We start from the raw sequence: 17,021 nt of genomic DNA on the forward strand, positions 1-17,021 counted from the left end.
AACATAAATAAGGATACATACCATACTCCTTCCAAATTTCACATATGACTTTTAAGAAATTAACACTTGATTTTAACTATTAGATCTACTTACTATATACTATATTTTGTTTGCACCCACTTAATATACAAGAACAATTAAATGTTTTCAATGCAACCGAGTTAAGAACACTTGTTTCCTTTCCACATCTCAAACTCTACCTTCATAAAATTTAACAACAAAATTATTGCATAGAAACCATAACCTTAAAATTAAATTATTATTGTTATGATAAATACCAAGCATAAATATTTTTAAACTCCACTAAAAACTTATAAAACCCATTAGTTTCTTAAATACAACCCATTAGTTTCTCAAATACAACTATAATAGGATGTAAGTGAAAATAAAATATTGAATATTGTTTTTCACCATGAAAATTTAAAATATTGTATATTATTTTTTACCACCACTAAATTTTTTTAAGATTCCATTAATTTCTCAAAGGAAATCCATTAATTTCTCAATTACAAGTATAATATGATGTAGGTGAAAATAAAATATTGAATATTGTTTTTCACCACGAAAATTTAAAATATTTTATATTGTTTTACACCACGAAAATCTTAACATTTTGAAAAAATTAAGTTTTAATTTTGTTCACAAAATTGCTCCAACCAGAACTCCGTATCTATTTTATTTTCATAGGGCCAAAGCTAAGACAAGATTTTAGAGAACAAAGAATAGAGAACAACTAGACGATTCTTCATTTTGGTTGGAAAGGTCACAAACGAATGAAGAAAGGGGCGAGGGTCGGGGAGGGCTTTGGTTTTACCATAGTAGTATACCCAATATTGAATGCCAACATCAGATATTCAATACATTGACGATGCTATGTTCCATTTTTAACTTCAACCCATTTTGGCCCCACATTCAGTGTTAGACATAGAGAGGAGTATACGCACCTTTGGTCTGTGGTTCAAAATCCATTTTTTTATTATGTAGCCATGGTTCAAAATCCACTGTTTTTTGGTAGCCATGCTTGTATACTTAGGCATTAATCTCTTTGTTACATTCTGTTACTATTTATAGGGAATTGGTATTTAATGAGTTTGGGAGGCCATTTATCATAATAAATGAGTAGAAGCGTAAAACCTAAAAAAGAGGATTATGATGCAGGAGCATCCGAGCACCTTCTTTCAAATTGGAATTCAAAGTTGTGAAAGGGAAAACATGGACAATAATTGCAAACAGGGGAAAATTCTGTTAAAACAGAGCTAAATTGATGGAATTAATAAGTCTTTAGAAGGCTTGATTAAATGTAATTATCTTCCATGTATGCGTATAGAGAGATTTAGGGGTTTGATTGAGCAATTGTGGGAAAAACTTATGGATCGTAAACGATCCCTCCCTTTGTAATTTCCTATATAAGAGAGTCTATGTTGTGTGAAATAGAGAGGGAGGGAGGATACAATGTAGTCGCAGGGAAATTTGTGACTAAGGCCGAGAGGCCTTATCCTGTAATCGAGTTGTGTATATATATGAAATATTCGTGTTATTATACATCTTCGTGTTATCTGAGTTTTGTGTGTATGTGTATGGTTTAAGGTTAGTTCTTTACTGTAAGTTCTGAATTATGCGTGTGCTAGTGTAAAGGATGAAGTTCCTATGAACTTTGCCTTAAACAGAGTATGGTAGGGTAAATATGTGTTATAACGTAATTCCACCAAAAGAAAATGAGGAATCCATTTCAATCGAAACTGTCAGATCAATGGATAATAATGATGGAAGAAGAATGATGGAGGAAACATTGTAGCCATCCAATGGGAGGAGATCCATGGTGATCGCGCGGGAACTTGCGAGCAAGTTACCTTGGCTAGTGGACTCGAGAAAATCATTAAAATGAGTTTAAATTCTGGAGGTGATCAGACCATCCGTTGAAAGGTGATCAGACGCATATCGCATGCCTACAAGCGCAGACCTTAATTCCAAAAACGGATGTGATAAGGTTTTATACAACGAGATTAAAACCTCGTTGAGATCCGACCATCCAGATCGTTCATTGGTTGAATGATCGGACGGTAATCGTGCTCGAATGTGCACATGGGTTAACATTTCTGGCAGACCTGATATGTTATGAACTGGGGTTTATCTCCTTTTGGGTTCTGGCCATATGCGTTCAAAGAAGGACTGACGGTGATTGGTCGGGTTTCGTTGTGTTTCCGCCAATTAGAATGCTTTTGATATATACGTGGGCCCATAACCCACAGGTCCACATGTGCTAATTTTGTAAATATGTAGCTTTGCTGCGTAAAATCGGCTTAGCTGTCATCATTTTTGGTATCAGAGCAGAATAAGATTCTGCGTGCAAAATGAGGTATAGTTATGTTAAATATTAGAGAGTTGTGGTCTTATTCTTGTCATACAAATAGTAGCAGAAGAAGGTGAGAATATTGCAGCAACCTAGAGCAAGGAGTGCTCATATGGTTCCAAAGAAGTGTGAACCAGAGAGATGCCAAAAGGCTAAGCTCAGAGGAGAGTAGCTTAGTGAGGCATGTGTAGCAAGAAGGAGACTTGTTACTGTGGAGGTTTTGTTTCATCTCATAGAAAGATCATAAAGGCAATTCCACAGAGGATGTGGGTAGAATTGCTAAGGGATGAAGGAAGCGTATGACCAGGAGGTCATGAAGCGTATAAAGAGATTTAGGGGTTTGATTGAGCGATTGTGGGGGGAACTCATGGATCGTAAATGATCCCTCCCTTTGTAATTTCCTATATAAGAGAGTCTGTTTTATGTGAAAGAGAGAGGGAGGGAGGATACAATGTAGTCCCAGGGCAATTTGTGACTAAGGTCGAGAGGCCTTAGCCTGTAATTGAGTTATCTATATATATGAAATATTCGTGTTATTATACATCTGCGTGTTATCTGAGTTTTGTGTGTCTGTGTATGGTTTACGTTTATTTCTTTACTGTAAGTTGTGAATTATGCATGTGCGAGTGTAAAGGATGAAGTTCCTATGAACTTTACCTTAAACAGAGTATGGCAGGGTAAATTTGCGTTATAATGTAATTCCACCAAAAGCAAACGAGGAATCTGTTTCAACCGAAACCGTTGGATCAGCCAGATCAACGGATAATAATGATGGAAGAGGAATGGTGGAGGAAACATCGTAGCCATCCGATGGGAGGAGATACACGATGATCGCACAGGAACTTGCAAGAAAGTTACCTCAGGTAGTGGACTCAAGAAAATCATTAAAACGAGTTTAAAGTCTGAAGGTGGTCGGACTGTCCATTGAAAGGAGATCGGATGTATATCGCATGCGAACAAGTGGGAAACTTAATTTTGAAAACGGATGCGATAAGGTTTTATACAATGAGATTAAAACCTCATTGAGATCTGGCCATCTAGACCATTCATTGGTTGAATGATCGGATGGTAATCACACTAGAATGTGTGTGTGGGTTAACATTTTTGGCAGACCCGATATGTTATGAACTGGGGTTTATCTCCTTTTGAGTTTCGGCCATATGCATTTAAAGAAGGACCGATGGTGATTAGTCGGGTTTCGTTGTGTCTCCACCAATTAGAACACTTCCGATATATACTTGGGCCCATAACCCACAGGTCCACACGTGCTAATTTTGTAAAGATGCAACTTTGCTTCGTAAAAGAGAGTTAGCTATCATTAGATTAGATGCCCAAAAGGCCAACATTGCGGCTACTAGGGCTGTTGCGAGAAGCCTCCACACCTTACTTGGCCCCAAGGGAATGGACACAATGATCTAGATCCCTAACCATTGCAAAACATATGTTAATAACAGATGTTAAAAAATTGAGAAGCAAGATGGATGTATGTTAAACATTTGAATTTTTGAGGGTTATCATTTGGAGGCAAAGATGAAGCACAAGCCTAGGGAAACTTGTACATGAAAAATCACAAATCCTATCGTTTCTAGATATTTGAGGTTTTTGGCTATTAAAATTTCTGCTAAAACATGCCTTAATATATTTACAGTGATAGTTTCTATGAACTTTTAAATGAGGTAGAATTGAGGGATTCTAGATCATCGTAAGTGTAACTTTAGGCATTCTATCATGCTTCGTCATATTCAAAAAGTTAATTATCAAAGAGTTTCTTCAATGGTTGCTACCTTCAACACGATTAGTACTACCACAAGTACTCACAATCCCAACAAATCCTTCTAGGTATGCATTTATTTTTCCCCTAATTTCTTCTTGTAAATATGGAGTATGCCACAACCTCCAAAAAAACTCCTAATGTACAATTATGTGGTTTTGAGCCTATTACTGACTATCCCTTTTACTTTCAAATTTTGCACCATGTTTCAGTGCAGTTGAATTAGGTTGGCTTCACTTTCTTAAGGTTAATTGGTCCATGTCAATAAATAATTTACAGCACAATACTTTAATCAAGATCACAATTTGGTTGTAAGTCCTTCAAAGGTGTTTTTCGAGGGATAATTGTTGGCATTATGATACAAGTGTTGTCCTTGATGGAAACTCACTCACAGGTCAATTCAGTTTCGGTAAAAGGCAACTCACATTACAACAGGTATATTTAGAGGTTATAGGGAAATAGTACAGAAGAACAGGAAGATGGAACTAAGGTCTACTGATTAGAATAAAGAAGGTAAAGGAAAAGGCTGATGAAAAGCAATTTAAAAAGTATACACAAGTCCACTTAGTCAAAACAACCTATACACGCTGGTCCACAAAACAAAAAGAGCGTATGCATATACACGCACTCCCATAGGAAGAAAAGCGTGTACATGTTGGAAAACTAAGGTTTTGGTTCAAGGTATTTGGTCTGTGGTATTGACCCTAGGTATTCGGTCCGAGGTATTTGGTCCAAGGTATTGACCCTAGGTATTTCGTCCGATGTATTTGGTCCAAGGTATTGACCCTAGGTATTTGGTCCAAGGTATTGGTCCTAAGTGGTTTTGGCTCGAGGTATTGATAAAGGATCTAAGTATATAAGGAGGAGAAGATCAAAGGGCTAAGTACACAAGGAATGAATATCTTATGAAGTGTTGTGTGCAAGTGTATGGGTTTCATACTTCTATTTGAAGTATATTTTATGTTGCAAGGGCTATGTTTGTGATTTGATCTTAAATACTTTGTGCACCTTGAATTCAATGTTGGATCAGGATCATGAGACCTAGAATGACTTATTATTGGATGATTTGATATTGGTTTGGCTAGATCTGACTATATACACCTGTTTTGTTCTTTAAATGGTGTGATCTAGGTTTGTCTGAAGTTCAGAAGTGCAACAAATTTATGAGTTGATATTTGCTGATTTGTACGCTGGTTAGTCTCTTCAAAAGTGCGTGTACACACAGGTTATACTCTTTGAAATAATGTATACAAAAGAAAAGCTTCTTTTTTCAGATTTGATTGATCTATCTAATCAAATGCTATTGTTTTACTGTTGTCTGTCAGTGAAGTCTTCTTAGATCTGAATGTAAAACTGAATGCATAAGGAGGCTGATATTTGATTGATTGATTGTATAAGTGAGAAGAAGTGATCCATGTTACTGCCTATGTAAATATTTGTAAGTGGACAGTAGATGTTCAATATATTGCTGGTTGGTATAGACTTGATTCAAAAGTTTATGTTTGCAATAGTTTTGAAGGTATACGCAGGGTTGATTAACGGAAGTAGCGTACACGTAGTTTGGGTTCAACCAAGTAGCGTATACATTCTGATGCATGGTTCTTGAGGTTCTAGTTGGTTCTGAATGATGATGTAGGTTTCTGGGTTCAACATAGTGTTCTGGTGTCAGTAATCTGATAGTTTAGATTAACTGAATGTTGGTTCATTCAATTTAAGTTTAAAAGTTTTTTATGGGTCCAGTATGAAAATTGGATGAAACACGGCCTTAAAATTGTGGTGTTGTTATCCAGGAGTATTCAGTCTGAAAATTCATGAAATGTGGTCCCTGGAGTAAGAAAGAAGGTCATAGCCTTCTGTAGGTCGGTGCCTATGTACTAGTAAAATGAATTGGCTAGTACAAGAGCTAGGGGGTTGCAGCTCCCTTCCAGTAGAAGCTGGAAAATGAGAGAAGGTTGTATCCTTTTGCAAGTGGGTGCCTGTGTACTGGTACTTGTATGCATCAGTACGAGATTGTAAACATATTTTCTTATTATTAAAAGAAGACATAGACGACAACAACAGGTGGTTTTCACCCACATTGGCTTTCCACCTTAAATCTTGGTGTTCATGTGTGTTACTTATGTGTGATGCTTTATTCTGTTTTTACTACACTGTCTAATAAGTTATTGATGTACTGGTCTAAGATCAACACATGATAAATTGTCTAAATCACAAGTTCTCTAGATATACGCTGGTTTCTCTAATAATAGTTGCATGTACACTCTAGTTCACTTCACTGAAGTAGCGTATATAAATCTATTTGGTAAATAAAATTATTAATCTAATAATACTGATTCACCCCCCTCTCAATATTATTTCCAACAATTGATATCAGAGGAGGTCCTTCAGAAGAATCTTAATCGCTTGAAGGTAAATATTTAAAGATGAATAATCACGAAGGCATGGGATCCACAGGCCACCAATATTCAATGGGAGCAACTTAGTATATTGGAAAATAAGAACCAAAGCCTATCTACAATCACTTGGAATTGATGTTTGGGAAATTGTGGAAGGAGGATATCAATTTCCAACAACAATTCCTACAGACACTGTAGGTAAGAAGTTATATGAAACTAATGCCAAAGTTGTCAATACAATACTGGGAAGTCTGTCAGAATCAGAATTTGTCAAGGTCATGCAGCTTAAGACAGCTAAAGAAATATGGGACAAAATCATTCAGAGCTACGAAGGAGACTCTCAGGTAAAACGCACTAAGCTTCAAACTCTCAGAATTCATTATGAAACTCTTAAGATGTATAATGATGATAGTGTAACCAGTTACCTTTTACGTATAAATGAGATTGTTAATTGTAAGAAGAATCTAGGTGAAGAAATAAAGGAAGTTACTTTAGTTGAGAAAATTTTGAGATCTTTGTCTTCTAAATTTGAGTTAAAAGTGTTTGCCATAGAAGATAAATAGGATCTTCAAACTATGACTGTGACTCAACTTCATGGAATCCTAACTGCCTTTGAAATGAGAAAAGAAGGTCCATCAGATATGAGAGAAGACGCATTTAAAGCATCAACAAATGGAAAATAAAAGGAAGAGAACAATGAATCAGGACACATTTCTGAAGAAGAAGATGAGATAAATTTTGTCAAGAAGCTTCAATAAGGTTCTTGAAGGTTTAGAGGTAATTTACCTTTCAAATGCTTTTCTTGTGGTAGAGTCAGTCATTATGCTGCCAAATGTCCTTATAAAGATAAATATGAAAAAGGGAAGGAATATGAAAAAGGCAATAGGAAACAGGTTGTGAATAGAAGGAGTTACTATACGCATGAACATTGTGATGGTTTATCTAATAGTGATGAAGATGAAACTGAACAAGATTATAGACTTCTCATGGCTTATGACTATGATGATTTTTTAGATGCATTAGAAGAGGAATACGTTCATGAAGAAATCACTAAACTTAAAATCTATTTAGAAGAAAAGAATATGATCATTGATACTTTGACACACCAACTTGCTGAAAGAGAAAAACACAATGAAAATATAGAATGTAAAATTGTGGGTCAAAGAAAAGATCTTGAGAAGAGAAAATATTTCAATCTTAGATTTTCGAAAGGATCAGAAACTTTAAATGAAATTATAAAAGTTCAGTGTTCTCCTCTCATAAAGACAGGTCTTAGATATATTGAAGAACCATCTCAATCACAGAAGTCGTCAACGTCCACCAGAAGCTATCTTGATACAACAAAGACCAATGAACAGTATGTCAATCGTCAATAAAGGCCTAAAACTAATTATTAGGTAAATCATACTCAATTTACTCCAAGGATGAATATCAATAGAAGTCGCAACCAACAGGTAAACAATGTCAAAAGATTCGATGGTCGCAGAAAATTCTTTAATGGGCAATGATTTTCATGTCAAAACTTTGGGCACAAGGCTGCTCAATGTGTTTCTTACAGAAACATCATGACTAGAGAAGCACGAAATCAAAGGAGTGTAACAGGAATTAAGAAAAGTTCCTATAATAACTTTTCTCCTCTTGAAAATGAAATAGAATGCTTGATTTGTAACAACTTTGGTCATGAAGAATCTGAATGCAGGAGAAAATTTGGCCAACACTTCAAAAGGAGAAAATGCCATTAAATCCCAAGATATGGAGAAGGAAGGAATCTCAATCAGAAAGATGTGGTACATCCTTGTATGCAGAAGGAAAAGAAAATCAGTGGTACATTGACAGTGGATGCTCCAAACACATGACAGGTGATAAAGAGAAACTTCACTCATATAATTTTTTAGAAAAAGAAAAGAATGTCTCATTTGGAAATGACACTCCAGCTGTCATTAAAGGTAAACGTTTTGTTTTCTTGAAAGAAAAGGTTAAAGATGGAAATGTTATGTATGTAGATGGTTTAAAGCATAACATGTTGAGTGCCAGTCAAATGTGTGATCAAGGAAATGAAGTGGTGTTTCGATCAAATAGATGTGTTGTTTGTGAGTTTGATACAGGAAAGACCGTGATCAAAGGTACAAGAACTCCAAACAACTTATACATACTCAAAGGAGGCCAACAACAATGTTATCTAAGAAAAATAGATGAAAACCTTCTGTGGCATAGAAGATTGGGACATCTAAGTTTTTATCAAATAAGAAAAGCATGCAGGCTCAAGGCAGTTCGTGATATTCCAGATATCAGCATCCCAGAAGATACAATATGCAAACCATGTCAAATCGGTAAGCAAACCAGAGTTCACTGCATTGAAAAGGAAGGGTCAACAAGTAAGCCTCTTGAACTTATCCATACTAATTTATGTGGACCAACAAGGAAAAAGTCACCTCGTGGAGAAGAATATTTTATTTACTTTATTGATTATTTTTCCAGAATGTGTTGGATAGGTCTTCTAAAGCATAAAGATGGAATATTTGAAAAGTTTAAAGCCTTCAAAGATTTGGTTGAAAATGAATCAGATTGAAAAATCAAATGTCTCAGATCTGATTGAGGGGGAGAATTCATATCAGATGAATTCTTTGACTTTTGTGAGCAACATGGAATAAAAAGGCAATTCTCCACCAAAAGAACTCCTCAAAAAAATGGTGTGGTAGAAAGGATTAATAGAACAATTCAACAAATGGCTCGAGCTATGCTAGATGAATCTGGAACTCCTGCAACCTTCTGGGGTGAAGCTGCATTTTCTTCTGTGACTATTCTCAACAAAGCAAATGTTCGGGTAAATAGCACTCAAACTTCACATGAACTTTGGTATGGTAAGCCTCCTACTGTAAAATACTTTAAAGTTTTTGGAAGCAAATGTTTTATCAAAAGTACTGATAAAAAATTGGTAAATTTGAACCCAGAGCAGATGAAGGTATTCTTCTTGGTTATTCTTCTAGAAGTAAAGGATACAAATGTTATAATAAAAGACTTTAGAAAATTGTTGAAAGCATTGATGTTGTAGTTGATGAAGCATGTGTTATCACTCAGGTTGTTCCCTTTGACTCCTAAGAGAATACGGCCGAGGTAACCACAGACCAAGCTTTGGATCACAGGTCCTAGCCTACCTGCAATCAGAGAGGGCTCCCTATTTTAGGATTTAGCTTTGTTTTGATAATGTTTTAGGCTAGTTATGATGAACTGAGTTTTGTTTAAAGTTTTGGTTGAATGATGTCTTCTAGCAGCTGAGATGAGATCTTCAGAAGGTTCAGTCCATTGGGAAATGGAGTCTGTGATTATGTGTATTTTGAGGTATTGAGTAAGAGTGATGAAACTGCAGGGCCATATAGATATATCATGAAACAAACTTCAAATTGTGAATATGAAATATGTCCAGCTAGTGAGAGGCAACTAAGAATCTTTCACTAAGCTGGTGATGTGGGGAAAGGAAATATCACTCAGGAGCAGATTTGAATTCCTGAACAGTATTTATCATGAAAGATTTAGTATGAAGGTGAGCAACTAATAATTACACATTCATAACTATTTATGAAGAAAAACATTTATAACAGCATAGATTGAGTTTAGGGTGTTCCATGAACAAATCCTGAACTATTCTTTTTCTGTGCTATTAAACCTGTGAAATATAGAGCATGAGTGGATTATGAAAGAACGAAATACATAACAAGATGGTTTAGAAAACTTATTGTGCCATGAAATAGCGTAGGAATCCTATAGCAGCAAGCAATCACACCATAACACCTCAAAACAACTCAGAACTTCAGAAATTCCATTAGCTTCCTGTATTAAAGTCTGAAATTACAGCGTAGCTTCTCCAGAAGAAAAATCAACAACCCCAGCAAGTTCATGCATGGGGATATATATACAATCGTTTTACAAAATATCTTAACGCTGAGTCATTTGCTCAATAACTGCGTTTACCAACTTTCAAAAATAGAAGATACAAAAGTTATTTCTACTTTAAATATAGAATGAATGCCTTTTCAGCTTTGTCAGAAATTCTTTGACTTTTGGAGGCCACTGGGTCGGTTGGGTACTTTGTATTGATTCTGAGTGATACGCTCTTTATTGCTCTGTCCACAGCCCCGTCATCTGCATCTGTAGTCATCTGCTTTTGCTGGTCAAGCTGGATTGCTGAGTTGGTCTTTTCAATTGCTTTCCCAGTCATAGCAAATGTATATTAACTTTCTGAAATTGCTGACTTTCTGATAAAAACACTAAAATATGGTGAACAATCTGTTTTCTATAGTAGTGTTTGTATCATGCCTGTCCACCATTCCTGAGTAGGCAATTGGTGCCTTAAGATTATGCCTAGAGTCTCATATGCCTCAGTATATTTGTAGTAGTTTGGAGGCACTTCAAAAAGATGTCTGATCTCATTCATAATAAAAAACAAATTCTCTAGTTTGTCATAGAGATCCTACCCAGATGGGGGCCCTGTTCCCTCTGAGGTACTTGCTGCTGCAGTGATTTGATTTGTGGCATATGTGTCTACCCTCTTGGCATAATTTTCATGAGATAGTAACCTTCCTGCACTAGTTACTAAGCTGGGAAGGCCTCTGTTATGTAATGCTGTAATTTTCTCAATGAATCTGTTCACCTCTGTCTGCATCTCCTGACACCTTCTGTCCAATGTTTGCACATGATTTCTTAAAGTGAGCACTCTCTTCACTAGTAAAATGGTATCAGTCCTGTTAGTGATACCCATTGCTGCCAGCTGAGGGCCAGTGCGGTTATTCAGGACATTGATCATCCTATTAGCTATTTCAGGCATGTTTCCAAGAGATGCTCTCGCTCTTTGACTTTCTTTTTGGGCCCTGCCTATTAGATCCATATGCTCATGGATAGTTTCTATGTATTGCCACTGGTCTGTTATAGATTGACCAATGTTGGTCCACATGATCTTCTTAATTTCAACCACAATTTTATCAAGAGAGAGTTCCTTTTCTAATTCTTTTATTCTCTTCTCAAGTGCTCTTACCTCTCTTGTTTTTTCAGCTACACTTTGCTTGGACTTATCATATTTCTCCTCAATGGCAGCCAACTTATCCTTGGTTCCTTGCAGCTCAGCCATTTGCAATTCTAAAGCTTCCATCTCCTTCATCATGTTCTGCATACTCAGGCTGGGCCCCTGATCTGGTGCTGTTGGTGGTGCTGATGTTGAAGGACCAACTTCTGATGTCTGTCCTGTGGGAGGAGCTTCTGTAGTAGTAGAGAGTGGCACACCTTCAGTGGATGCAGATGTTTGTGCTGGCTGCATTGGTGCCTCACTTTGTCTTGTTTTTAGTGCCACCTCTAGTGCACTCTCTGTTTCCATTAACCTCTTGTATAAACTCAGGATTAGGGCCACTACATCCTGATCCTTTTTCTGCTCTGCCACTTCTCCAGTTTGGGGGTGAAGACCAGCTGGCAGCTTGATATGCTTTCTCATAGCTGCTATGTATTCATCCCTTTTCTTCAATAAAGCTTGCACACCCTTAGGGTCCTTTGGATCATGACCCAACTCTATGATGATCTCTTCCAAGGACTTGATTCTGTTGTCCTTGGCCTGGGATGATGCCTTCTCTAATTCCAATTCAGCTGCAGTGTTATGTAGAGAATTTTGTAGTTGGTGTGCCAATAGGGTCTTATCAGCTAATGTAGAATATATCATTTCCCCTGTTTGTCTGTGTAGCTCAATTTGATCCAAGGGGTGGATATCTATTGCAACAATTTCCAGATTAGTTCTGATGTAATCTGCAGCTGTTTGAGGTTGCTGCATGGTAGGCCTGAAATGACTAAGAGTCATATTTTTCTCTTGAATGTCATAGGCAGACATTAATCTCTACTGATTTGTTGGCGCCATTTTTAGGAGATGGTTGTAAATCTGATGCTTGAGGGGCTCATTCCTTTTCTTTATGTCAATAAACTGTTGCTTGATGCTGGAGTCTGCCTTTGATTTCTGCCTAGAAGAGCTGACCTCTATCCCATGTGGAATGTCCTGCCCTTGCTGTAAAGAACTGGTTGATGTTTAGATACTAGCAGGGGGCATGTTGTCAATCAGCCTCTCTGGCAATTCCTCCTAAAAAAAAGGGTTTAACCTTTGTCTCTTTTCTCCTTGCTGGTCCATAGAAGTAGTGAGAGGAGTGTCCTCTTGTCTATCCCTCTTCCTTGTCCTGTCCTCATTAACAGGTGTTTGTAATACAGAGGTGTCAACTGTTACCTCCTGCCTTGGAGGAATTTGTTCATGTGTTTGCTGTTCTGTGTGGGCAGGTTGTTTGGCTCTGCTTTCCTGCTGCTCCACAATTGGAGGTGTTTCTTCTTGCTGCACTGTTTTACCTTTAGTCATGTCTGCTGATGGACTAGTTGTTTTGGCAGGTTGCTGAGGAATGGTGGATGAAGAAGCAGCTTCTCCACAATGCTGAATGCCTGAAGACCAGACCTGTCGAAAATATTCCAAGTCAGCTGCCTTTTCTAAAGTTTTAATATCTTTCTCTGCTATTTCTTCTTCACTATAATCTTCCACTAATGTGCCCTTTTTCCACTCTATTTGATTAGCATATTGTTCAACCTCTGGAATGCTAATGTGGTCATACGTGGCAAGCCTATGCTTGATTCTTCTGAGGCTTATGAAGTGGTTAGGGTCATAGGGTGCCCAATAGAAGCTTGTCTTGAGCTGGAGGGCTTTTAGCATTTGGTCTGCCTCATCCCAAGCTTCTTCTCTATTGTTAAATATGAATGGACCCAATTGATACTTAATTTTGAGCTGTGCCTTCTTGTTTTTGCTATGGAAGTGGATCATATCTGCATTGCCGAACTGTCTGAAGTACTCTAGAGCAAAGAGTCTCATGGGGACATACTTTGGTAGCCTGTATGGTGCTAACTCACAACCATATATCCTGATCACTGTATGGTGTTGGTAAAAGTACCAATCCCCTATGATATAGTTCTTGGACAGCTGAAGGATTTTCTGCATATCATCTGTGAGTCTAGGAGGAGGGGAACTCTGCAGCATTGAAAAGGCTGGATGGATGAATAGGTCAATAAATTCACAGTAGTTGTATGGTGAAAAATGAATGTGATGACATACTGATGTCCAGAATATTACAGATCTTCTGTCTCCCTTTGCATCTAATTTCTTGAGGGAGACAGGGAAGCTGTCAGGTTGATTGTATAAAAATAGATGATATATGTAGGAGGTGTACTTGAATACCCTCTCTCTCTCCAAATTCATGAACTGTTCATGAATTTTGTTGGCTATAAATGAGGCATAGTCATACTGGACAACAGGGGGCTGTCCTGGGGTAAAAATGGATAGTACCACCAGTGTTGTCTCATCTACAAACTCACTGGTCTTGAACCCTAGGATGGAAGATATAATGTCCGCTAGCAGTCTCCCTATGTCATTGAACCAGTCATGCAGATAAGGGGGAGGCTGTAAGGGCTGGTACTCTGGGCGCATGAATAATTGACCAATTCTTGTAATTTGTGAGTTGGAGAGTTTGGCACCCTGCTCTAGTAAAAACTGCATAGAAAGAGGCACCAATGGTCTTGTAGGTTTGAATTGTAGCATTTGGTTTATGGCTTCAGGAGTAATATAGAACAAGACAGAGCCTGAAGGACTCAGAACAACTCTTTGATTGGGGTCATAGTTTGTGCAGCATTGGTGAATCAAGTCAGGGAATTCATTGACGTGAGGGAGATAATAAATTGGCGAATTGGATTTCCAAATTCCCAGGAGGTATGTACCATCTCTATGCTTCTTTCTCAACTCACAAACTGTCTCTATATGGTATGTGTTGGTCCTCTCTATAGTTTCTCTCATCTGAAAATCTCTGTCAGCAAGGGCTAACCACTCCAGGTTCTTGTGTGGGGCATTTAATGGGGCAATGTTCAATGCCACTGGAGTCTCCATGGTCAACTGAATTTGGAATTATATTTGAGAATTTTTCCTTGGGCACAGTAATGCAGAGCAGTGGATTTCCAATGAGGGAGGCAATTTGCAGAGGAGAAGAGGCAAATTGGGGTGAAAATAAGTCAAAATGCTCCTAGGATAGATTCAATAAGCAAATGCTAGGATTTGAGAGTTGCTTGTTCAAAGAGCTTGCTTAGCAATGGTTCCGATTTGCGAATGCGCAAATAGACTGTGAATTTATGGTAATTTGGCACAATGGGGACTTCCGTGAGTGAAATTGGGCTTATAGTGTGGAAAAGGACCACTGGTTCATGAGGATTTCTGGTTATTACTGTTCTTTCCTCTTTTCTTAGTTTGTTTGGTGAATTATGCAAAAACCAGGCGCGGAAGGGGGAAACTGATAAATACCTGGTACAATTGGATAATGGTGGAAATGCAGGTGAATTCAGGGTGCCAACAGCAAGGAGTAGTCTTCGCAGTCGGTAGGTACACGGTGTACTTTCTCATGCAGGAGTACAGTGAGTGAATATCGCAAATAATGCGAAAAACGGGTTTTTTTGGGCAAAATAGGGAAAATTTGGCTTTTGGCACCTTTTTGTTGGATGACGTCAGCATGACATCATGGGTGGGGTCGGGTACGGAATGATGACATGGCCGCCAACGAGCGACTCTACGTGGACAGGTGACATGGCAGACAGCTCGGAGCGATGGCGGATGGGGCGGCAACGTAATGCTGAGGTGACAGTGACGTAAGGGTGACATGGAGGTGACGTATGGCGGAGAAACAACGGCGGTAAGTGGTAATTTCAGACTGCTTATAGTACGGGAGGGATTTTGGCAGGAGGCCTCCCGATACAACTTGGGAACGACACGCGTCCGAGCCCTGACGTCATGCTCTGATAGATTTCGGGAGCTATCATTCGGGCATCGGAGGTGGTCCGATATTGCTGTGAGCCGTCGGATGGGAGGGCAAATCGCCAAAATGATACGGCGGGACCCGGCGCGTTTATTAATAATTTTTCGTTATTTGGCATAGCGCACCGAGAGGTAAAAAACTTTGGATATATGAAATTTGTGGCTTTTTGTGAGTTTTATGGAACAAGCGGGTAAACAATATATCCCTTTATCAAATGTGCTAGGGCTATTAAACCAACCGGTTGTTAGTTTAATTCCCAAAACAAAATATGAACACAAATTTGCATTATTGCCCGACTTTTTTGAAGCTTTAAGGCTATATTTCCTAGGGAATGGGGAATATATATTTTTGGGGTTTTTTATATACAATGGTGATATAATAATAGGGAAAGGGGGAACATAGGGAATTAAGTAATGATATGGTTAATAGTTAATATGGGAGGGAGATATAATTGAGAGGTAATAGAGACTAAGTTTCTAGGGAACAAACTTAGTTTTGAGAGTAGATCAAAATGAAAAGATTTTTGCACAAGAAATGTGGTTCTACTCTATAACAAAAGTGATATTGGGATGTTAGTAAGGAGTTTAATAGGGAATGTTTGGGGGGTTAGACATGCTTCACTTTGATACCACCAAAATGCTGAATAAGAGAATCTGCACTGGCCACCATGGGTTTCCTTTGCTAGGCCAGCAATATGAGAGAAGACATGCTTCTGCAACCCCACTACCTACCCATCTTATTTCCTAGCATTTTTTGTTTCTTCAGGGAGGGTGCACTTAGACTTGCAAACCATCATGTGCTCTTTTATTTTTGCTGCCCTCCTATCTAAATCTACCCTTATATCTTCCAAGGGCCCAAATTAAGCTAGTGGGCTCCTTTATTTCTCTATCCAGCTAGTCATCTGTCAAGCTTAAACTGTTTGAACAGGTACTCATTACCTACTCTAAAACAAGCAATTTAAAAGATGGCATGGCCCAGATTAAGGTGTTGAGCCATACATCAAGATAGCAGTGGCATTTTGATTAGCCACTTTCGTGGTATTTCTTTGGGGTTCATTTCAATTTTTTTTTCTTTTGACCAAATCATTTTCTTGCCCTTTGATTATTCTTTTAAGGCATACCCTCTTTACATTTTTTAAGATTTTTGCTTTGTTCCCCAAAAATGGAACCTTTGTTTCATCAAAGATGATCATTTTTAGCATTTCCACTGTCAATCATGAAATATGAAACCCTATTGGTATAGGAGGCTAACAGTGGCTCCACTTGGGGATGACTTTTCCAGATGAAAAGTCAAGATCAGCAGATCAGATTTCCTTCTGTTCCACCTTTCTGCAGCTTAACCTTTCCTTTTCTTGAAGACTGAACATCTGAATCCTTGAAACTTGCATGCAATACTCGTTAAGTTGATCTGCTGTGAAATTACAGCCCTGTTTTTGCCTTGCTTCTTTGATTGTTTCTCATTTCCCCAGTAGTTTCCAAGTACTTTCTCTCATTTTCCCATGCCAATACTGAATAGTATTCATCACAATAGTGCAGCACCTTAGTTTTTCTCAAAATTTGCTTTATTTGGAGCTTTATCTATCTGCTGAAAATAAACACACTGAAAATACAAATTTATGTACAATATACAATTGAGCAGTGCTTGAT

This window comes from Pinus tabuliformis, chromosome 4_1, assembly GCF_031772625.1.
Source record: "Pinus tabuliformis cultivar Carrire ecotype Pingquan chromosome 4_1, CPIR1, whole genome shotgun sequence".
In the NCBI taxonomy this organism is placed as follows: Eukaryota; Viridiplantae; Streptophyta; class Pinopsida; order Pinales; family Pinaceae; genus Pinus; species Pinus tabuliformis.